The 23,004-nt window shown below is 43.3% G+C and overlaps 1 protein-coding gene across 5 annotated transcripts in view; it reads right to left on the bottom strand.

Annotated features, from left to right (window-relative positions):
• The window catches only part of LOC105196084 (protein bric-a-brac 2), a 354,868-nt gene that overhangs the window by 172,309 nt on the left and 159,555 nt on the right, over positions 1–23,004 (bottom strand). The window lies entirely within an intron of this gene.

Below are 23,004 nucleotides of genomic sequence, written 5' to 3'. Positions count from 1 at the left end.
GTGAAAATCGAATAAATTTAGTTGCTGCCGCTCTCGAAATACTCGTGAAAAGGGGGACGCGGTGTGCTTTATCGACACGAGAGCGGGTCGAAAAAGGATCCGGGCAGGCAGTTTTAATTTTACGTTCCTTGCCTTGCGTCGCGATGCCCGTAAAAACAAACGGGCGGCGGGGAGGAGAAATGCGCGACGCCATTGTTCGGCCGGTTATTATGGGCGAGCTACCGACGCGGCTAATTATTCCGATGCTAATTGAAGAGATAAAATTTAATCGGATTCCTTCGCGCAAAATAAGAGAGCGCGGCCCTCGCGCGCGCGCTCGCGCACTCCGAGAGAAGAATAACTCCAAGAGTTATAATTCTGTCGCGATCTCGCGACCGCTCGGCCCTCCTCGCGGCGGCGACGACGGTCGATACCCGGCCTCCTCCGTAACAATTGTCGTCGATAATAATGCGTATCGAGAATTCATTAGAATGGAAAACTTGCCGATGCCCATGCCCCGGGCGAGACGTTAAAAGATTTCCCCTTACTGTGTTTCAACTTTATGATTTAATCAGCGCTTGTTTTGACAGAATCGACGCCTGTGTATCGACGGGACGTGGAGAGAGCTTTTCCTGTAAACCTTGCAAATACGCGGGAATATCGCGTTAAACTCGAAAAAGTCCTTCAGTCACGCTTCTCCAGCAACCGTTGAAGAAAATCTGCTCAATCGTCAGCGATATTATCAAATATAAATTTTGTCTCTTTTTTTCCTCCGCCAAATTTAGCACACTGCATGCATATACACGGAAAGAACGGTTTTGCTGCTGGAGTGTCTAAAAATTCAGAAAGCTAGCAGATCCGAAAATAATTTTGTTGGACCATCAAAATAATTATGAAGGACATTCAAGTATGATGAGCAATGCTGCAAAAAGTTATTCTAACGACCAGCTTAAACATCCCACATGATTACTTTGATGTAGTTTAACAAAAAAAAAAAAAAAAAAATTATTTCAAATATGTCATCCAGCAAAATTTTTAGATCCTTTAGCGAAACTATCTATATGTTAATCCTCCGGGCTTCGAAGAAGATATTTCCGCAAACTCGGAAGAATTGCGACAGAGATTTCGCGCATAAAAATACACGAGCGATATCAAGTATTGATGCAATAATGTAAAAAATGAGGAACAACAAGAGTAAAGTAATTACAACGATTGTCCGTGCTGATTCATCGGACCTTTCGATGCGAGAAGCGAGAAGCGAGAAATTGCGAGCATCAGCCAGACATCCCGATTCGCGGAGAGGGTTCAAAGACGAGCCGACGCGACGCCGAAATCATGATCCCGAGGGGTGCCGCCGCCACCGTTGCACGAGAGATGATGCGATGCATCGCGGTTGCATCGGAGGGCCGGGCATATAGTGACGGCAAACGCACACCGCGGGCTAAGGGTGCGGCGGCAAGCGAGGCAGGAAGGAGGTGGAGGCAGAGGAGAAACGGAGGAGATGGCGGAGGAAGGGAAGGCCGTCACAGGCTACGGCATCCCGGCATAACTCAGAATTGCCTCGCTGCAAGGGTAGAATTGACAGCATAGCACTAACATTGTACGCGCCCGCGTTATGTATTTATGTAAATGCATAACCAGCCACCCGCCCCCCGCCCACCCCCCTCTCATACCGTCGGTTGGCGGGTAGTACGCACACAAACACGCACCCTCACGCACACACACTTGCTCTCACCGCCTGCGTAGCGAGGGTTCTCTGGCCGACGGCAAGCTCTTCCACAAACCCGCTATACCTCTCTCGTGAACATTGTATTATACATATGTATACGGTCGATACGTACACGCGACCGGACCGATGTATATAGAGGGCCCGCAGAAGTATGCGTATACGGGGCCTCTTACGGCAGGATTGCAAGGGGGTGGCGGGCACTGCACTGTACATAGCGCAAACGAGCGAGAGAGGGCGAGCGCGTAAGGCGCGTGCAAACGCGCGCGAGAGGCTGTGTGCAGGGGTGGTCAACTGAGGGTTGCGCGGCCACGGGGGTAGGAGTGACGAGGAGGGGGTAAAGCGGGGGTGCGCATGTAAGCTGCACATAAGCCAAAGGATGGAGTTGCAGCGTGAGCGAGCGAGCGAGCGAGCTGCCGACCGACGCTACGGTACACAGCATATAGCACACACCGATCACATTAATCAGAGGTTATTGCGTGCATTCCTAATCATCCGGCAGCCTCTAACTATTCCTAGATTCTGATTGGTGCATTACTCGGCATTTCCGGTATGATTCTGCATTCCAATTGGTCCGCCACCGTGCCGTGCCGCGCCGCGCCGCGCCGAGCCGAGCAAAGCCGCGTCGCGCCGCGTCGCGTCGCGTCGCGTCGGCTGGCTCTCGCCTTGTCGTCTCGTCTCGATCGACGAATCGCAATCCACAAGCCGCCGTCGCCGCCGCCGTCGGTGCTGGCTGACCAAGAACCGACCACTTCGGCGAGCCCCGTCGTCTCGATTGGACGAGTAAACCCCCTTCGGGGGTACTCGATGAGGTTTCCAACGAGAAGCAGAGCCCGGCTAAGGATTTCAACCCGATCTAAACACCTCCGAGGCTAAAGCTTCGAGCTTTGTCGACAACGAAGGTTTAACTAAGATTGTTGACCCTACATTGGGCGGAGATCTCGTTCGATCCTCTTTAGAGCAAAACAACCTCGTGTACGATCGCACATTGCTACGTGGTTCTTTATTTTACAACAGCTTTATTTTCATAAATAAAACAAGGTAAATGCCCCACTAACGGACTATGCAGAGACAAGATTATTAAATTTGTGTAAGGATTCGCGATATGAAATTATCTAATTATATAATTAATTGAAATATGAAATACCAAATGCGGTATTATTGTTAATCTTACGGTATTGAAAAGTTACAATGAAATTTTAATATAAAAAAACACAAGTGTTCAAGTACAGGCTCACATGTTTGATTACATGTACAATATCTTAATTGGTAGCATACTTAATTAAGGAAATAAGGATAGCTTAGCTATATAATATCAATTAAAAATTATTAAAATTAAAAAACTTAAGTCTTCTTAGGCTTTATTCTTTTCTTCTTAGATGAGAAATTTTGGTCGTAAATACGCAAATTTTGATCGTGAAACCAACTGTAAAGAACAAAACAACGAATAATTTAACTTATAACAGCTTAAGCAGCGTAAATGACCATATTTTGCTGCATTTTTAGCTAAGTAATCTTTAATTGAGTAGGCGGATTTAAATGAACTTTTGCACCTTTGAATATTTAGGGCTTTATTAATATATACACAAAAATATGATTTGATTCATAACGCTAGTTCCCTCATTAATCCTTACGGTACAATAAGAATCCGACCTCATCAGCTCAAGTATCTCGCGTCCAATCTCTTTTTCATTTATTTAAAGTGATTCAAAAAATTTCTAAAAATTCATGAATATACTGTCGAGTTTCTAGAAAATGTCTGTATTCCTTTTTGGAAAAAAAATGAAATGTATAATTTAATTACAGATAAAATTTAGAGAAACTTCCATACATAAAAATTGGTTGGACAACATATTTATGATTGGATCTTGAGGATTAAATTTGTAAATAAATTACCGCAAAACGCGACTTTTTGCATAAAAATCAAGAACAAACAAAAAAATCAATAATTTTTAAGCCAATAAGAGAATCGCATTTAAATTTTACACAGAAACTCAAACGTAATAATAGAACAACCTATGAAATTTTTATACTTGTGGTAATAATGCTTTGAGATGTGACACATGCATCCTTAAAATAAAATTCTTATTAAAAATTTCTGTCTGTTAAAATGAGCTTTGACATATGATTCTTTCCTATTTCATAATAACAGTCACGAGTCTCACGTAACGTGAAGAAAAGATTTAAAAGGCGTACATATATAGTACGTAACTATTCATCGCCAGACGCGTTGAGCGGACTTTACGAGAGATTCGAATACTCTCTTTCTCGTGTTCAGCGATAATTTACGAGCGAGAGGGTTAAGATTGAACCATACCGGGGACACCGATAAAAAAAACGATTCGTCAGCGGGGGGAGGATAGAGTATCGGCCGTTCTCGACGAAGTAATTGCGACCGGCGCGACTCCGGCGATAATCATCGAGTAATTAACAATCCCAGTTTCAATTCGGCCGCCGCGGAAAACAGCAAATTCGTAATATCCTACAATATTGCTACGTGGCACAAGAGGAGAGAGAGAGAGAGAGAGAGAGAGAGAGAGAGAGAGAGAGAGAGAGAGATGGGACACACCTCCCTTCCACGTGGCGCGTTTATGCGCGCTCGCTCGCGTGCGAAATCACGAACGCTCTCTTTCCATCCTTCGGCCCGCTTCCTCCCGTCCGGCGCGCGCGATTCCGCACATTTTCGTATTTCCTATTTGTAAATAAGCAATCAGGCGCGGCGCGTCGCGGCGTGGCGCGGCGGGGCGAGGCGCGGGCGCGGGCGTGGGCGCGGGCGACGCGGGCGCGCCGGGGGCACAGCGGCGGAGGTGAGACAATTAATCATTTCAATTAACGGACACAATTCGATCTCCAATCGGGCCCGGCCGAGAAGAATATTGGAAAGCCGGGAACAGGCCGGAAACGCCCGTGTATTCTCTATCTCCCTCGCTTCCCCTTTCCTCCGCCTCTCTCGTTTCTCTCCCCGTTCGTCCCCCGTTAAATTGTAACTCGGTAATGCGCGTGAAATAACGTACGAAATAACGTACGGAGAGCTTCGTATTATCACGCCGAAGCGTGTGTATGTAAGCGGGCATTTTGGTGGTGAGTCCATCGCGCGGAAGTAGTTTGCGTTTTAATTAAAGCGGCGATTTCCGGCCACGAGATGCGGCGCGATACATGCTTAGGTGGGCGGGCGATGAATTGCCCGGGCGAGCGAGCGTCGTTTAGCCGATTAAATTGTAAACGTCGAACGCGGTTTGCGCGCTAATTTTATTCCCTCGAAACGTCACGGCACGTCCGCATAAATAAATGTCGGCCGCATCGCGCGGCGGCGGCGCGCGCGTGGAAAGGAGAAGGAGAGAGAGGAGAGAGAGAAAAAAAACTCCGGCTCGTTCACGCTCCGTGACGTGCCATTAAGTTTTCACGTTACCCGAGAGCTCTGCATAGCGCAGATGTTGGCAACAATAATTTAACGACACGTAACAAAATTAGATCTCAACGAGTTCTTCCGAGAATTCTAAATCCGAGGGTATTAATTACCGGGATACTTAATGTCAGATATTGATGAACTGCAACGACAAGAGAGGGAGGAGAAAAGCCGCGCGGCTGTAAATCAAAGTGTCTTAATTAAGATCGACAATCGTGAGATAACTTCCGTAGAAAAAAAAAAAAAAAAAAAATGAAGAGCATGACGGACTCGCTTACACTCGCACTGAGCGGAGAATTGCTATCTATGATTCAACAAAAAAATCTACCTACTCTGCATGCGAACGCCGGAAAGCAGCACGACCGCTTCGAAGGTCAGTACAAACGCTCGCTCGCGATGTAGAGTAGCGTAGCGCGCGCGCGAATGTATGCGTCGTCCGCGTTTCGTAACGTAACTTCATTCATCAGTACGCCGGCTCCCGGGCTTGAGGACGGTCAGGTACGCGACCACGCGCGCGCGCGAGAAGGAGAGAGAGAGAGAGAGAGACGGGACGCATTACGTGACGATCCTCGCTCGCCAGGAAAACGTACGCGGTGCGTCCGGAAATAACGCGGAGGCACTCGACATATCTCTCTCGCTCGCTCGCGAAGTCTGCCGTTCTCGCGCGCAGCTGGTGCATAAAACCGTCGCAAGTCGCATCGATGTCCCCGCGCGATTGCACGGTCGTTCCGCCTTAAGTGATACGTCACGGGTTACGTCCGCCATAGCAACACGCTAATACATAACATTACGGCGAGCCGCGTGGGGCAATAATTTTGTCCAACTCGTGACTCTGTTGCAGTCGCTACGCGAATTTCCTCGGCGGAAAGTAGTAAATAACGGTCGCGTACGACATTATATTATTATTCGTTCTACTAACGTCGCGGCCGATGAGCCCCGACTACAAGTTACAAATTGCAACCCGCAATAAGCACGGCGGAATAAAAAATCTTGCCCCGTCACGCACCGCCGGCTCGCCCTTAGAAACTGGCAGTCGCCGGTTGCAATTTGTTATTGCGCGTTTCCGTGCACGTGATAAATTAGCTCTGCGTTAAACAGGCCAGCTCGCGGATAACATGTTATTCGCCGGGGACTAATAACAACCGCGAGCGTAATAGGTAGTATCTTGTTGAGCATCGAAATAATTTTTTTAATAACAAAATTCGAGCGCGGGAAGGCGGGCGATTGCGCGAGGACGATTTCTCGCGCGAGCCGCCCGATTAATCGGCGGCGTGCCGAGATGTTTCTCTCTCTCTCTCTCTCTCTCTTTCTTTCCTCTGCTCTCCGCTCGCTCGGGGATTAATGGGGTTAAGTCGCGAGCCATAACCGCGGCCCAAGGGGGGGGTAGCAGAAGGGCGCAGCAGTCGAGCACGAGCGCGGCGCGGCCGACCCGCCGCGCCGCGCCTTAACAAGGTTAGCGCCACGAATTGCTCCGCGGCGAAAGTCTGATTGAGAAAATTCTCAGAGAGTCTGGCATCGACGTGCTTCTCTCGAAGCAGAAGGCGGAGGAGAAAAGTCGCGAGACGAGGAAGAACGGAGTCGATCGACCGGCAGAGGAGGAGGAAGGGAGGAGGGGGTAGGACGAGGTAAAAGAACGAGCGGTTGAAAAATTATAAACCAAGAAAACGACGAGGTAATATAATATTAGTTCTTAAGAAAGAGTGGGAGCCGCGAAGAAGACACAGACGGAGAACACTCTTCTCTTTAGTTAGACGATAAAAAGGTTAGCGCCCACAATGAGCGCCGCCGTGCCGCAGCCTAGCGTCTCTTCCGTCCCACTCCTCCGTCCGTGGCGTTTTCCTACCTTCTCGCCAAAGAGAGCGTTGGGGGCGGGGGAGGGAGTGGAAGTGAAAACAGAGGCTGCTGGCCGGTAATTCCGTAGGAATCCGAACGTCGAAAGGTCACTCGAGGAAAATCCATGGATTACTTCGTTCCCTCTCTCTTCCGTTTTCTCTCTTTCCGAGAAAGAGAGAGAAAGAGAGAAAGAAAAAAATAAACGGAGAATGCAAACTGTTCGATGATGCATCGAACGCGCTAATTCGCTTCTGATCTACGGGGGTAAATCTACTCCTCGGCGTATAGGCGAGGGAGTGCGTTAGGGGCGAGTGCATTCGGAGGAGATTGCTCCGCGCGATCCCCATCCTCCCACTCCGCCGACGATCGGAACGCAGTTTCCTGCAACAATCGCCCGCGAAAGCTGGCGAAGATTGCGCGACAGCCATCTTAATGTCGCCATTTTGTCTGACCCCTGACAAAGGTTAAGACGATCGAGGGGTGATCTACGCGTGAAGAGAGGGTAGTCATCGTCGTTGTCGACTACGATGTCGGAGGGGAACGACGAGAGACGGTAAATAGGAAATAAGTCGCTGCCGGAGGGGGCGAAGAGCGGATTTCACGCCAATTTCTCGTCTCCGCTCGTCATTGGCGAGAAATTGTCAAATCGCTGCCTTGCTCGTATCCAGTCCCCGCTTCTTCTCACTCCGATCCATCCCCGACCATCATCCACTCGGCGATCATAAGTGAGATGCGTCGAGAAAAAGAGAAAGAGAGAAAGAAAGAGAGAGAGAGAGAGAGAGAGAGAGAAGAGTAGAGCACTAGAGTAACGAGATTTCTTTATTACGCTGGCGCAAATAAATTTGCGAACGGGACTTTGGCGTCAACGACGATGACAATGGCGATCGAGCGTGCGCGATCTCGTTTTCCTAATTCGATCGACTGTCGTCATCCCCTTTTGAACATGCTTCGCATTATGTCGAGATACGATGTCGACGGCGATACAACGTACAAATGACATCAGGATGTCTATTGGCTGTTCACGATTGATCGTGTTAACTTGGTTGTCGATGTATCAAAGGTTAAATTAAAGAAACAGAAAATCGAACAGAGAAAGAATAATTTTATTCAAGTATCTACAAACTTAGATATAAATTTAAAAATAATTTTATTGGATCACCAAAGCAATTACGAAGAACGTTCAAGCACGACGAAGAATGTTGAAGAAAATTCTGCTAACCAATTCTACATAACTATTTTCAGAGTCCAACAAAATTATTTTCAGATTTACATTTAGTTCAATTTTTAGATATCTCAGCAAAATTGTTCTTTCCATAAAAAAAAAAAGAAGCGTTAGTGTTTCTTCTATTATGTCTTTTTTAATCGTAAAATATTATGCAAAAAGAATAGTTTTGCAGAAATAGTTAAAAATGTAGCTAGATATATACAGATTTAAAAAGAATTTTGTTACATTATAAAGAACGTTCAAACATGATGAGGAATGTTGAAGAAAATTCTAGTCAGTTTGAACGTTCTACATAATTATTTCGAGGTTCCAACAAAATTATGTTCAGATATGCATTTAGCTAAATTTTTCGATACTTGAGCGAAATCGCGATAACTTTTGCACTAATAAAGAATTTTCAAAGCGCTGTCGAATAAGACGCGCAACGTTTCAAAAAATTTCGCGCTACCTAAATTTTCTTCGCCGCGCTTGCAAATTTACGGTCGACTCGAGGCTGACTACTCGCCCACCGTGCCTTTAATAAAAAGACCGACCGACCAGGTTTGTTTCGCGCGACACGGTAACAAATCTCGTAAAATGGAATTTTTAACGCCGCCACCATGACTTCGTAACACCTTCAGCGGGGGACCGTCGTTCAGTTGGTCGATCGGTTGGGTCGGGTCGCGCGGCGCGGCGGTTGCGCGTCGACAATCCTCGCTTCCGGCGAAAAACAGTGACGAAGGATGGGAGCAATTGCCGAGCAGAGAGAAATGCCGCGGCATGCCGGAATAAATATGCACGGTCTTAATGACGCGACGCGCGTGAGAGTTTGCGAACGAGTCGCGGCGAGGGAGTCGCGAAAGAAGAGGCTCGCGAAAGGCGTCGCTGCCGCTGTCGCCGCCGGAGAGAGAACGCTCGAAAGGAAGGGTGTCTGATGCGAAAGAAGCTCGCCGGAGAGAAGAGGCGGCGAGAGGAAAAGACACTCTCTCTCCGGCGCGATTCTCGTAATAGCTACTCGTGTCTTACTACACTCGCGTCTTACTACACTCGCCACTCAATAATGCAGCGGCTCGCGCTCGTACGCGACATGCACGCGCGATGGTGTGCGTGCGGGAGCGAGCGTCGCGTCGTCTCGTGGTATCTAAGGAGAGCCGGAGTTCCACACCCTCGCAAGGATCGCCCGAGAGGGCGGCTCAATTATTCAAGGGACGCGTGAAGAAATCGAATTATATCCCGCGTCTTCGCTACTTTGCGTCGCCGGCTGCGCGCCACGCATTTGTTTTTTTCGTCTTTCTTTAAATAAAAGATTACGTTGTAAGAGAAGAAATGTGTGATATAATTGAATCGCAAATATGTGACGTACGTAGCACCCGGAAATGATTGGCACAGAGAAATAAACATGTGATAAATAAAAAAGGCTCGATTTTTTTCACCCTTGAAAAATCCATTTGAGATTCGAAGGAGGGCGGCAGACATATTTATTTTCGACAGCCCCCTAGTTCGTCTTGAACCGTTCTGCCTTCGGGGTACGCGGGCGGAGGGAGACATGAGATTGAAAGTGTAATAGGACGGCCATCTTGGTTCTTCACCCTGCGTCAATTAGTCGCCGACGGAGGGTGCCAAGGAGAGCGCGATGGCGTCGTCGTTGTCGTCGTCGTCGTCCACGAAAAGGCGCGCGAAAACGCTCGCGGAAGCTCGTCGGTCGTGGTGTGCGTGTGCCCTCCGTCTGACACGTATGTTATCGACGACGATATCGAGAGCGGCCGGGAATTAAAGTTCAGTTTCCGCATGCCAGTCCCGGAAATAATGCAAGCCTCGTCGAGAGAATCAGGAAATGAAGCTCGCGTCCTTTCGAATAGTCCTTTCGCGCTTCTCCGCGCTCCTCCGAAACAATTTTGCGCTTTTCCCGTTGAAATTACACGTCGTCTCTTTGCGAATCTCGGTACGACGAAACCGATTGAGTTTCCAATAAGCTTTCGCGGCTCGTATGTACTTTTGCTTACAACGGCCCTCGCCGTTACCTTCGACGCCTTCAGCAAGACTTGACGTCAGGGAGAAACGAATCATTCATTAATTTTTACAAAATAGAAGAGAAATAAGCATTTTTTCAGTCTCGATGTTTAATATTTTCTAGTTTTGTATACTGCGGCGCCGACCATTTTGTCAGTCTTAAACTGAATAATAGAATTGCAATATCACGAATTAAATTGGATGGGGTAATATGTTCGCACTAAAAATTATTAACCATTTTTTTAAGGTGCTTGTAGTATTATTAGTAAAATTGACGATCAATTTAATTTGAGATATTATTTCTCGCTTTAGTTTAAAATTGCACTTCAAATCTGACAATCATATCGGCACGGAATTAAATAAAAACTGGATAATGTATTTAATAATTGATACAGAAATGTCCTTCTCACGACGATTTAAACTGATAAATAATTTAATAATAATAATATTGATAATGCTTGTAAGAATTTAAAAACCATGAAAAATATTCTAACCACACGATTCGAACCTAGGCTTTCCTACTTTTCGTCAATTATAAGCATCGAAAAAAGCTTGTTTCTCTTCTATTTCGTTATTCACATATCGGTCTAATTTCAGTTATTATTAAATTTTCGGTAGAGATTGCAGGTGTATACGCTGCGCGTAAAATTTTCACAACCAGCGTTGACATAGGTAATGATGTCTTTCGATTGTAAACGAAAATAATATATCAAAGGTTAATTGTACAACATAATTAGCAGCGGCCTCGGTATCTTGTTACAAGGAGGCGAATTAAATTACACATGGCCAAAGGCAACAAATTAATTCGGGGGCAAATGACTTCCGGTCTAACAAGGCCTGCCTACGGCGACGAAGGCGCGACGCGGGCGAGTGCGCAATAATCGCGACTCGCGCGACCGTGATCGCGTCGTTAGGATGACCCGCGATGATCTGCTTTGAATTTCCGATTTGCGAGCCGGCGCCGCGCGCGAGTCTAGGCCCGCGACTCGCGCGAGAATCAGCGTGACGCAACGCGATGCCCGCGATTAACGAACGCGCCGCGGCGAATACGTAGATGCAATTAAGCGGCAAATATGCGGGGTCATTGCATATCTGGCCGCGTACGTGCGAGTCGCGAGTTAGCATGACAAAGACGCGATTGTGGGCATCGAGATGTATGAGCGAGTCCTCGGAGAATTTACCCCTTTCGCGCGGCGGAAGAGTAGAAGAGAGGAGACGTAGCGTCGCCGATGCACGTCGACGCATTAATGCGCCTCGTTTTGTTCTCGGCGTCGCAATTGCGACCGGTATAAATGGAACCGATGGAAGCAGATCGTTTTCGCAAAGAGTACAAGGAACAGATTCGCGCTATTAATTATACCGGTACACCGTTTTGCGTGCGGAGCAAAATGATATTCCGCGAAGACTTTTCAAAATCTCTGAAGAATTCAGCTGGTTATTCTTGAGTTTTACGAAGTGTTCTCGCCGCAAAAACAAAGTTTCTCACGATCGTGAATCTTTCTCTAGAGGACTCCGACAACGACGACGACGACGACGACTCTCTCTTTCTTTCTCTCAATGACTACTCGATGAGAATATTCTCAGAAACCAAACATGATATTTTTTTAATATGCTTGCGATCGTATGAAGATCGAGGAGAAACAGGATTTAGGTGTGGAATATTTAATTCGGGGTGGGTTATACCGGAGTAACACGCGAAGGAATCATTATTATTACCTCGCCTAATGTTTTTATTCAATTCGAGAGTGGTATTCCGGGAAGTATGCGAGCAATTTATTCCGCTCGTTTGAAAGGGAGATGGTCCCACACATAGACGCACACACACACACACAGACATTCGGGCGCGCGCGCGTGTACATCAATCTCTTTCTACCTATGTGAGCGACGCGCCTAAAGCGTGATGATAATTGCAGCACCGTTGAAGTCGGAGAATTATCGCGCAAAAGGAAAAAAAAATGCACGGCCACGAAGCGCGGGGAGTGTTAAGTCACCGTGTACAAGTGAGAATGATACTCGCATGATAATGCCACGCCTCGTTTCGCCGCGATTCTTAATATCGCAGACGCATTAATTGACTCGGAACGGCAAGCAATCTATATTAGAATCTGGTTCACGCTGGCGTGGTGGTGTGTGCATTATGTAAATAAACGCGTGCTGCATCGCGTTAGCCGCATCGCGATGCAGAGACATGTACACGTATACGCATCCGCGCGCACGCACACACGCACGCACGCGGGAGGGAGAGATCGGAGATAAAATCGCGGTAGTGTGTAAACGCTCGTTCGACGCGCGCGACGGAAGACATGCGAGAATATTATTATTTTATCGGAAGTCGAGAGAGATAATGACGGCGTAGATGACAGCGACGATAATGCATTGACGCCAGATGCGTCCGCACTACTTCAAACCGACTGTAGAAGCGCGCCGAGTGCAACGTTCTCCCGAGGCTTTCGCCTTTCCCAAGGGTAAATTAACAAGATTCGGCAGCTTAAGAAGGTGAAGGACAGTCATGTGATTTTTTTATACATATATTCGTACTTAACACAGAAGCTTCTGGCAATGACATGTTCAAAATAATAAATAATTCATAAAATTTAAGCAACAGACACAATAATTTGTTATTTAAAACGTTTCCTTTACAATAATGATAAATATTGATACGCTCTAAAAAAGAATTTTGTTATTAAGCAAACACATTTATTTTAGCATCATTTCCTTGATTTAAAGAAATACTTGATTTATAAAGAACTTTTATACCTGCTAATATTTATTTTTAAAAAATGTAAAAAATGATAAAATAAATATATTTACTTAATTTTCTTCAAAGTGGAAAAAATTGAAAAGAACCGTTTATAATAATTATTTAAATGTAATAAGCGACGTTGCGGTATTCTCTAGTATGACGTCATATTTAAAAAGAATTGTATAATTCATGAACATTTTATACTCTTATATTATGTGAAAATGGTACGGTAAAACTTTATATTTTTAATTCTAAAATGTTCTTCAAAAACTTTCTTGTGAATATAGTTTTTCAAAATTCTTATATTTTGTTTGCAATTATAAATTACTTAAAACTCTCCTTCCCAAGACTCAATGCTATTTTCAAGAGAAATTATATTTAAAGATAATTACGTGGTAAGAAAAGATAAATAAAAATTAAGGAATATGAATATACATTAATAAACTCACTTTTAAAATTTAATCAAGTTCTTGTATTACGTGAAACGACTGGAGAATCTTCTTAATTTATTTTTTACCTGCGCAGCTTCATGGATTTTTCCAACGAGCTCGTCGATTATTCAAGATCAAGCCGAGGTAATTTCGAGAAGGCGTGTCAAACTTTAAATTCTATCACCTCGAGCTTGTTTCGCGACACACGCGGAGCTCATTAAAAAGAAAAACATCTCCAAATGCGTGTTCTTAATTGGCATGCATTAACTGATCTAATTTTAAACTCCGGTCGAGTTGTAATATCTTGCATCATCGCGATGTACAGTAGATTGAAACAATAAAATCGATGGACATCGAGCTAAAAAATAGAGTCGTGATTTTTTTTTATTCAAACGTATGAAAAACGTATTGTAGAATTATCAAACCAAAATTCTTCAAATCAATTAATATATTATCATTGATACTTTCTTCGATACCACCGCGTAAACATTAACAACGCTATAATTCGAAAACTGCAGATACAACATTGCTTATGTTTGCCTTGAAATTACACAATAAGTGTTGTTTTCTATCTGTAATATTGCTTGCGTAATCTAACACATTTAATAGTTCTTTTTCATATATAGTTATAATACCACACCTACATATGTTATCTATATACGTACACGTTCTAGCATCTCCTATAATCCTAACTTTTTCAAAGTCTATGAAAAATTGACCGAATAAAATCCAAATACGGGTATTATTCTCTGACATTTTTACTTCAAATATCTCTGTAAAGATTGAATGCTCAAAAGTGCCCGTTCAAGAGATATACCTTTATATTTTTAGTACAATGATTTACGGAGCATCTAGTGTCTATTACTCTTAACTGAGAATTATTTTGTCATAACACAGTTGAAGCAAATTTTCAAGAAGAGACGTTAATCATTGCAATTCTTTTATTGCGAGGGCTAGAGTTTGAAGATTGAATTTTCCCAACATTTCATTCAATCTCCCTCATTCACACTTAATTATATCTTAAAATGCACGGAGGATTCAAACGTCAAGCTGCTATTATAAGAAAAATGTCATGTCCACTAAATCCAATGTTTCGATCCATTGTGCAATGCTTCGCTACATTTGCGTCGATTATGAACAAAAAAAGACATCAAAGCCGAAAACGCGTGGTAAAGCGGAATCGTTTTCGATAATTATGACGGCAATTAAGTGGCACAAAAGTAGAAACTGTGATATAAATATGATATCGAGGGACTTTCGATGGATAAAAACAGGCTCCGCGCGGCACTGCGGTATATAATGACGAGGTCGTCTATTATTATATAATTCACCGTGCGCGCGAAGAGGAGGTCCGGCGTGCCATTCTTCTATGATAATTTTTCACATTAAAGTTATCTCCGGCTTGGATAATAAGTAAAAAGAGCGATAATAGCCGTTGCCGTTTTGCGTTGCGCGCGGCGCGGACCAGCGAGTAAAAAGCGAGACAGACCGATAATTATTATTGTGCCGTCTGTCCGAACCCCCGTACTAACGAGGCTCCAACTCGACCGCGGGCAATAAATGTTAAGTGCGGCGGAATGGAAGCGAGAACGATAATTAGGAATGTTAATTTATCTAATAATTAGGAGGATTAATAGGAAGGCCTCATCTGATATGCGGAGGAAGCGCGAAGGTCGGGGCCGTGTGTGGGAAATGGGAAGGTGCGTTTTCCCCCGTGTTAAGAGTCACCCCCTCCGAGCCTGATCGATGCAACGTCTTGGAGAGTGGCAGAGTGACACGAAATGGAGCGTAGAACAAGAGGAGAGAAATTTAATTACGCCCGAGACAGTATAATTCTCGAGGAGGTTACGATAATGTTTCATGAGTGGAGAAAGAAAGAGAAAGAAAAAGAAAAAAAAAGGAAAAAGACATCAATTCGAAAACCTGTCAGATAATCTGTTAATAAAACACCTTTCCGTGTTAGTGCGTCACTCGCGTATGCGCAAAAATAAAGGCACGTATAAAATAAAACGCTATTATTAATAGAAGCGTCGCATGACAGCGTGTCGGATATAGCTCCGCATACGATCAAGTATAAATAAATTTGCATGAAGTAGTAATGATAACAGAAACTGTGCTGGGAAACAAAAAAAAATCGCCCGCGGAGAAAAAACGCCATCCGGCGTTTTATGGAGGGAACACGAGTCGCTGCCGCCGCGCTGCGCAAGAAGAAATTAAAAAGCAGAAAGCGAAAAACCACGCGACACGATCGGATTTCACGCTCGATAGTTCGGCGATCGAGAGCCAGCGACTGCAACACGACGTCGTTATAGTCGCGCGCGGATTTGAAGCGTCGAAAGGCAAACAAAAGGAAAATTAAAAAATAAACGATCGTCCCCGTAGATGTCGTACTCGTGGAGAAAAACGTAATGCACGGGAAAACAGTCTTTTCCCGCGTTTCCCTGCTGGGAAAATCTATCGACCGCCCCACCCCCTGCCTACCCCCCCTCCGCCCCCCGCTCTACGTAGTTACCCGCCTCGCTCGAAAGAATAGTCCGAATGAGACGACATAAGTTTTTTGCATTACGCTCGGCTATTATTAATGTAAATATAAAGTGCGCGTTCGTCTCGGGAGAGAACGATGTTTATTATTCATTAGAAGTTATGACTTTTAATGAGGCTCGGAACTACCGACCAGGTAGTTAATGCATAATATAAATAAGAATTTTTTTTTCAACTTCACGGCATAATATATAACGGCGGCAATCTTAGCCGTCAAGACGCGAAATAATTTATTGCAAAAGAGGAAGGAAAAACAGAAACGTTACCTTGGCAAATCGATCCGTTCGATTCGGTCGGTACGTTACGATACGTCCATCCGGTATCGTGTAACTTATACTTATTGTAGAGAGGAGAGAGAGAGAGAGAGAGAGAGAGAGAGAGAGAGGAGAGAGAGAAAGAGAGAGGCGTTTATATATAAACACACGGCTATACAACATCACATACGGCATGTCGCGAGGCTATTTCTGTTAATGGAAAATTTTTCCTGGCCGGTGACGCATGGATGTTCGGATAGATTGTAATCTTGAAGCGTACGATGAAACGTACGATTGTTACTATTTCCGTCTTGCGATCGCGTTCTCCGTCGCAGTCGCGCGATTTATTCGGCGTCCTCCTGACGCCGGCCGCTCGGTCGCGTACATTTCGATTATTTATCACCATGCCCGGTTAAGCCGTCCCCACTCTCCTCCCCTCGGCCCTCCAGGCCGTGTCCAACGGGGATGAAAAACGTTCGCTTATCTTCGCGAACGAGCACGTGCAACGAGCCTTATCGGGCGACGTGCATTTCGGTTCGTATACTAATTAACAGACGTCTTAATTACGAGAGTGCGGGACGCGGCGAGGAAGGAAGGGTGGGCTGAAATTCCATGCAAATGCGACCCGGTTTCCCTCTCGCGCGACTCGCCGACGGCTCGTCAATCCCTTTTTTTCCTTCCCTGCGTTGCCCGCGTTGACGGCAAAGAGCGAAAAGGAGAGGCTACCATCCGGAAAGGAAAACTCGAGCGTGTCTCGGAGAGCGGCGAGGCGACGGGGGCGAAGAATGGAATCCAACGGGCCCTCCCCCTCCCCTCCCGTGGAGGGTGGACGATCCGCGAGTGAGCAAAGTAAAAACCAAAGGTATCCTATTTATGAATATGTATGCGAGAGAAAAGCCGATTTCTCCAACGTGATCTAACTCGGAATCAAAAATGACATTTTACGGGGATGTACTTGCACGTGTACGTTTGCAAGTACGTTTCTTTCTTTCGGGGGAAGGCGAATTAATGTCCGCGCGGCACGACACGCGCTCTTTTTCTTCGAGTGTGTTCTCCCCGCGTTTCCGCTCCGCACCGCCGCGGTCGCCGTCGCTTCTTACGAGGGCGATTAATAACGGCCACTGGTTGGATACTCTTGAACTAAGAGAGTCATTATGAGCTTCTTTCGCTGCCGCGCGTATCACGCTCGTGGCATCGAGATTCCAAATCGTTGCCGCGTGTTCCTCATTGTCGCGGAGCGGTCGAGAAAGCGACGCGGTGTTCTTGCGCGCGTCTCAATGAAAGAGGGAAAGAGATTAATAACCTGGATTGAAAATATAAAAACGCGAATGAACAAGTACCGTGCCGTGTCGAGCAAATACTGAGAAAACCTACGTTCCTATCTCACATCCAGCCAGAAATAATTAGTCCAAGATTAGTCGAATCGATTGTCAATTCGTCGACGAATATTTTTACTATTCGATATTTTTATAATAAGTAATTTATTCGGCTGTACAAATTAAAAAAATAATTTTTTTTTTTGTTAAACCTATTTGTGATTTAACTGAGCCTCAAGAATTGTAATTTTTCATTTTCATTCTTGTTTAGGATAACAATACGTTTGAAAATCTAGCAAAATAGAAATCGTAAGATGAGGTTTTGCGACGGAATTCGGTCTGAAATTGCGCATAACTACATATATTTAATAAAGAATTTAGGAGCAAGGACACGCCGAAGAATCATAGAAAATTGATTCTAGAACAGACGCTTTTAAACTCGCAGCAAAACTAGCTCTCGATCAGAGGCGAGTCGCAAAGCCGCTTCTCGCGGCGAGTCGCTTCGAGCTAACGCTGGGCGCCAACGTTTGCCTTCCATTTAAATATAATCGTCGGCGCGGCGAGGCAGCTTTCTTGGGCAAGACGCGAGCGCGCGCTATATTAATATTTTAATATAAATGCAAATGGTATTAGATGACGCTTACCGATAGAGAGAAAGAGAGAGAGAGAGAGAGAGAGAGAGAGAGAGGAAAGTGGGAGGGAGGGAGGGAGAGAGAAGAAAAAGGGGGGAGAGAGAGAAAGAGAGAGAGAAACTTGGGAAGGAGAAGGTTAAAGGGGGGTACGTTTGTACCCCGTTCCCCGTTCCTCACGAGCGAGATCACCCTCGCTGCCCCCCCTCGGCGCACCCTCGGCGTCGTACACCCCCGCGATTTACCGTCGCAGTTCGCCTTTCAAGGATATTAAGGAACGACCGTAAGATACGTAGCTTACGGTGCTGTCTTACGAACTTTCCGGTCTCTTCCGGTAGAGAGAGAATGTGTGCACGTGTGCAGTGTGCATGTGCGGGCGCGATCCTACGGTAGTATGCAGGGTAGTTTAGAAATATCTCGCTACCGGGGGGAATTTATTGCGTCGCCCCTTATTATCATTATTATATCGCGGAAACGGTGGCCGTGTTTTATACGGGCAGGCATTCATGTGTAAATTTTTAACATTTCGAATTTCCTGAATCCCGCATTTTAGCGAAATTTATACGTACACTGCGCGTAATGCGCTGTTTTTATTTAAATAAAAAATCATTAAAATCTGTGAAGTAAAAAGACACTCTCGGTTAGAGCTCGAGGACCAGCGTTCAAAGAACGACACTTCCCTTTTAGGTTTCAGGTATATGGATATAGTAGCGCGCACGTTTCTCATCTCTTCGCATCCCTTGGGAAAACGCGGAATGCGAATATTTTAATTCTGAAATAATTATTTTAAAGTATAATCTAATTTAAATTTCTTGTAAACCGCATGAATACGAAAATTGCGGATGAAATTAAATTATGAGGTAGTTCCCGTATTTGTGTGTGCGATGCGTGCCCGAGAAGTTAAAGCGCAAATTCAAATTTACCGTCCATAAGTTCCCGAACGCAACTGGAAGAGAAATGGCTTGTAATTTCAAGTTTTGATAAACTACTACACCGTCTTGCGTTTTTGTTTTTTTCATATACTTGTCGCGAACTTATGTAGAGGGAATTTATAGAAGCGAGCTTATGTAGAATTTATACACAATTCATATAAAAGCAAATTTATTAATAAAACAGTGTTTTTACTTCGAGATTCAAGAAAATTCTCTCTCGCACTGTAAAAAATTAAAGATCAAAAGTCATAAATGTAAATAATTAAGTACGATACTAAATACATTTATATACCATTATGTACAGAGCTTAAAATGAGTTTTATATATTCTTACAGACAAAAAAAATCTCTTGTTTCACGTAAATACATTTTTCTTCATTTGTAATTTAGTAATTTAAAGAAATAATTAATTGTAACAATAATTTTTTGTTCTAATGAAATGTTATCTTGATCAAGATATTATTTTATCAGAACAAAAAGAATTAAAAGTTTATAAAAATTTTGATTTAATTGATAATGCTACTGCTCCATCAAATTTGCAAATAAGTTTTGCAAAATACAATTTTACATAAGAGTTAAGAGTAAACAAAAAATTAAATAACTTTGAACCACCACAAGTGAATTGCGCTCAAATTTTACAGATACTTAAACCAAGTAATACTAGAATATTCTATAAAATTTTTATATTTTTGCTAATGTTATAAGATATGATCTATACATTCTTAATAATAAATAATAATTTTTATAATCTACAGCTTATATTCGAACTATGCGCCGTAAAAAAATTATTGTTTCAAGTAATTGTTTCTTTGAATTAATAAATTAAAATAAATTAATTCAAGAAAATTATAATTAAGAAATTTTTTCGCTTTGTACCGTATAAAATCTGACATGGTGAAACTTTAAGGAAATAATAGTCAAAGCCAACATATTCTGCGGCACAGTTACAAACATTGCAATCGAGAATAATTGTACGTCGAGAAGAATCGAAGAACCGGAAGACAGAAGGTCCCACAGAGAATAATTCGGAAAAAAACAGAGATAAAAGTTTCGCGATAAAACCGCGTGAAAATCGGACGCGTGTAAATCCGCGCTACAATTCCGTCAGCGATCGATTCTCGCGCGCGTGAATTGGCGAGAAAGTCGCGAGTAGTTCTTGTCGCGTCGCGTGCTCGTTTGTTTGTTGCAGATGCAGTCGCGGCAGTTGATACGTCGCGTCGTCGTCGCCGCGCTGCGTTCTCCATTTACGCGATTCAGCGATGCGCGATGCCATTCACGGGCGAAAATATGAAAACCCCATTACGCGTGAGCCTGCCGTCGTCGACGCGTCGCTGCAGCCTCGCTTTTCGAGCCTATGCCTCCCCGTTCTCGCCCACTCGTTTATGTTCCTGTTGGGATATATGTTTATCATATGTTTTCGCGTTACGCATAAGTTCCCGCGCTTTTCCAGGTGAAGGGCTCCCGACCGTTCGTTGTGCGTCGCCTCTTTTCAACCCTTCCCACCTGTCCGTGTCGCGGGAGAGATACGCACGCATTCGCCCACTCCCCCAACTTTCGGCGAGAAAGATGGGCGTTAATTAGATCACCAGGCGGATGCGACTTTGCGAAATGACGCGAAACTCACGTTCGAGAAGTTACGCCGATGAATCGCGCGGTATTACTCTTCCGGCCGCAATGCGCGTGGCGGTTTAAGCGTCGACGAGAATGCCAGCGTTTCATTCGTTTCCCTCGCTAATCGCCGGGCATAATTGCATCCGAGTGCCTGAATGAATCGAGATCCGTTTTTCTTTCTGTATTTTAACTCGACAACAAGCGCGCGCGCGGACTCTACGCTACTCGTTACGTCGCGTATTGTATATTATCGTAGGCTCCGTGTGTGTATGCACACGCGTATCTTTCATAGAAAATTTATTTCAAAAAAACGTGACGTCTTGAATTAAAATTCTGTTTTATCTGACCTGTAAATTTACATTTATTCGGGACAAAATTAATATAGCTCAGTGACACTGTGACCTCCATTATTATTTTATAAAAAACATATTTTCAAGACGCTTTCGATTTATTCTATTGTTAGCTCAGCATAACTGTGCACGAAGACAACTTTTGCTTAAAAAAACTTACCCTAAAAATTATAATAACATAATTTTCTTCGACTTTAAAGAATTTTATTACTTTTAGTAAAATTTCATTCTATTTTAAGTTAAGTTTAAGCAAACTATTTTAACAACGTAATATAAAATATAATTAAAATCTAATATAATATAAAACGTAATATAATACGTAATATAATACAATATTTAATAAAATTAAAATATAATATAAAATAGCTAAATTTCACTAATAGTAAATTTGATTGCACGGGAAGAACAATTTTGCTGAAATACAGATCTGAAAATAACTATGTTGAACCATTAAAAAAAAATTGTATCAAATGTTCAACTCGACTGCTAAATTGTTAAACAATTTGCAGCAATATTATCATGCTTGAGCGTCCTACAATTATTTTGATGCTCCAACATAAAATTATTTTCTGATCTAGATAAATTTTTAGATACTACAGTAAAATTGTTCTTTCCGTGGACACATTAAAGTCGCCATACACAAATCGATGTAAAGATATATATTTAATATCAATGTATAAATAAATTAAACCGTGAAATTCTCAATACAACACTTTATTGTGTTGTTGGTAAAATATGTATTTTATTATTTGAGATAATAGCAATTTATTTTTACACTTAGATTAAATCGATGTACAAGAATTTTAACGTACACCAGTGCTCACTAGTATAGCCCAATAGAATTCGCTGTAAAATTGTACTAAAAATATAATAAAATTTTTCAAAGTTCACGTCGCACACCTACTATGATTTTAAGAGAGTAAATTTCAAGAGAAAATTATATGTATGAATACAAATGTACGGGTACCTGTATATATATTTATCGTAACGCTTTATTGCAATATAAAAATATGTATACTTTTATATTTTTATGCTTCAATAAAACATAAAAGTATATAAATATAAAGGCACTTTTGCATTTTATAAAAATGGCATACGATAATTGATTTATTGGAGCATAAAAATATATATATATATGCATATATTTTTATGCTTCAATAAATCAATCCACGTGTGTCATTTTTACAAAATGCAAAAGTTTGACACTCGATAGTTGCTTTGACGAATGCGTTTGTTAAATACGATTACATACAATAAACAAGCTGTTCGCGGTCTATCTCGAAACACTTTCGAACAGTTGACTATAGTTGCATACTAATTCACGGGATAATTACATTAATATGTCGGCCCGGAAGCTCCGCACGATCCCGGCGATTTTCTTCGCCTAACGATGACAGGCGAACTGACAGCACCCGCGGCTGCATCGGCGTGCAGTGACGTTTCGAGAAGGAAGATCATGGCATTAATTAGGTGCACGCACTGATCTGCTCGCTGTCCATTGTTGCGCGATCGTTTACAGCAAAATTGATCATCCGACGTGATTGCGAGAACGGAATTTCGAATGATTTGGTTATGGCATATTAAGTGTTGATTCTTTCCGTTTCTTTATTTGTACACCAAACTTGCATTTATCATGTAATTTTCGCATCGACTGCACACGCAGCACCGAACGCAAGTGTGTCTGTCTCTCGTTGTAACTAAGCGCTACGTTTTAATGAAATTACCTTCTAGTGCCTTTACGCGGATATATCTATTTCCGTAATAAAGGTAGAAATATAACGGTAATCCTATTCACCAGTAATTCACTCATTTGAAATATATATACATATATATATATAAAACGATCTATAATTGCTTTTTATAAAGTTTAACAAATTAAAGTTCCTCATATGCAATTAAAAATTTTCCCCCTTTGCCGGCTATATTGAAAGTTATAAATCTCATATATCTGCCATACATATAGAGACATCAATCAAATTTCAGCGGCTAATAAGATTAGGTATCAAGACCTCCGATATATATCAAGCCATCGGTTGAAAA

The sequence above is a fragment of the Solenopsis invicta genome, chromosome 16 (assembly GCF_016802725.1).
Source record: "Solenopsis invicta isolate M01_SB chromosome 16, UNIL_Sinv_3.0, whole genome shotgun sequence".
Lineage (NCBI taxonomy): Eukaryota > Metazoa > Arthropoda > Insecta > Hymenoptera > Formicidae > Solenopsis > Solenopsis invicta.
This window is presented reverse-complemented; position numbering and strand designations above follow the sequence as displayed.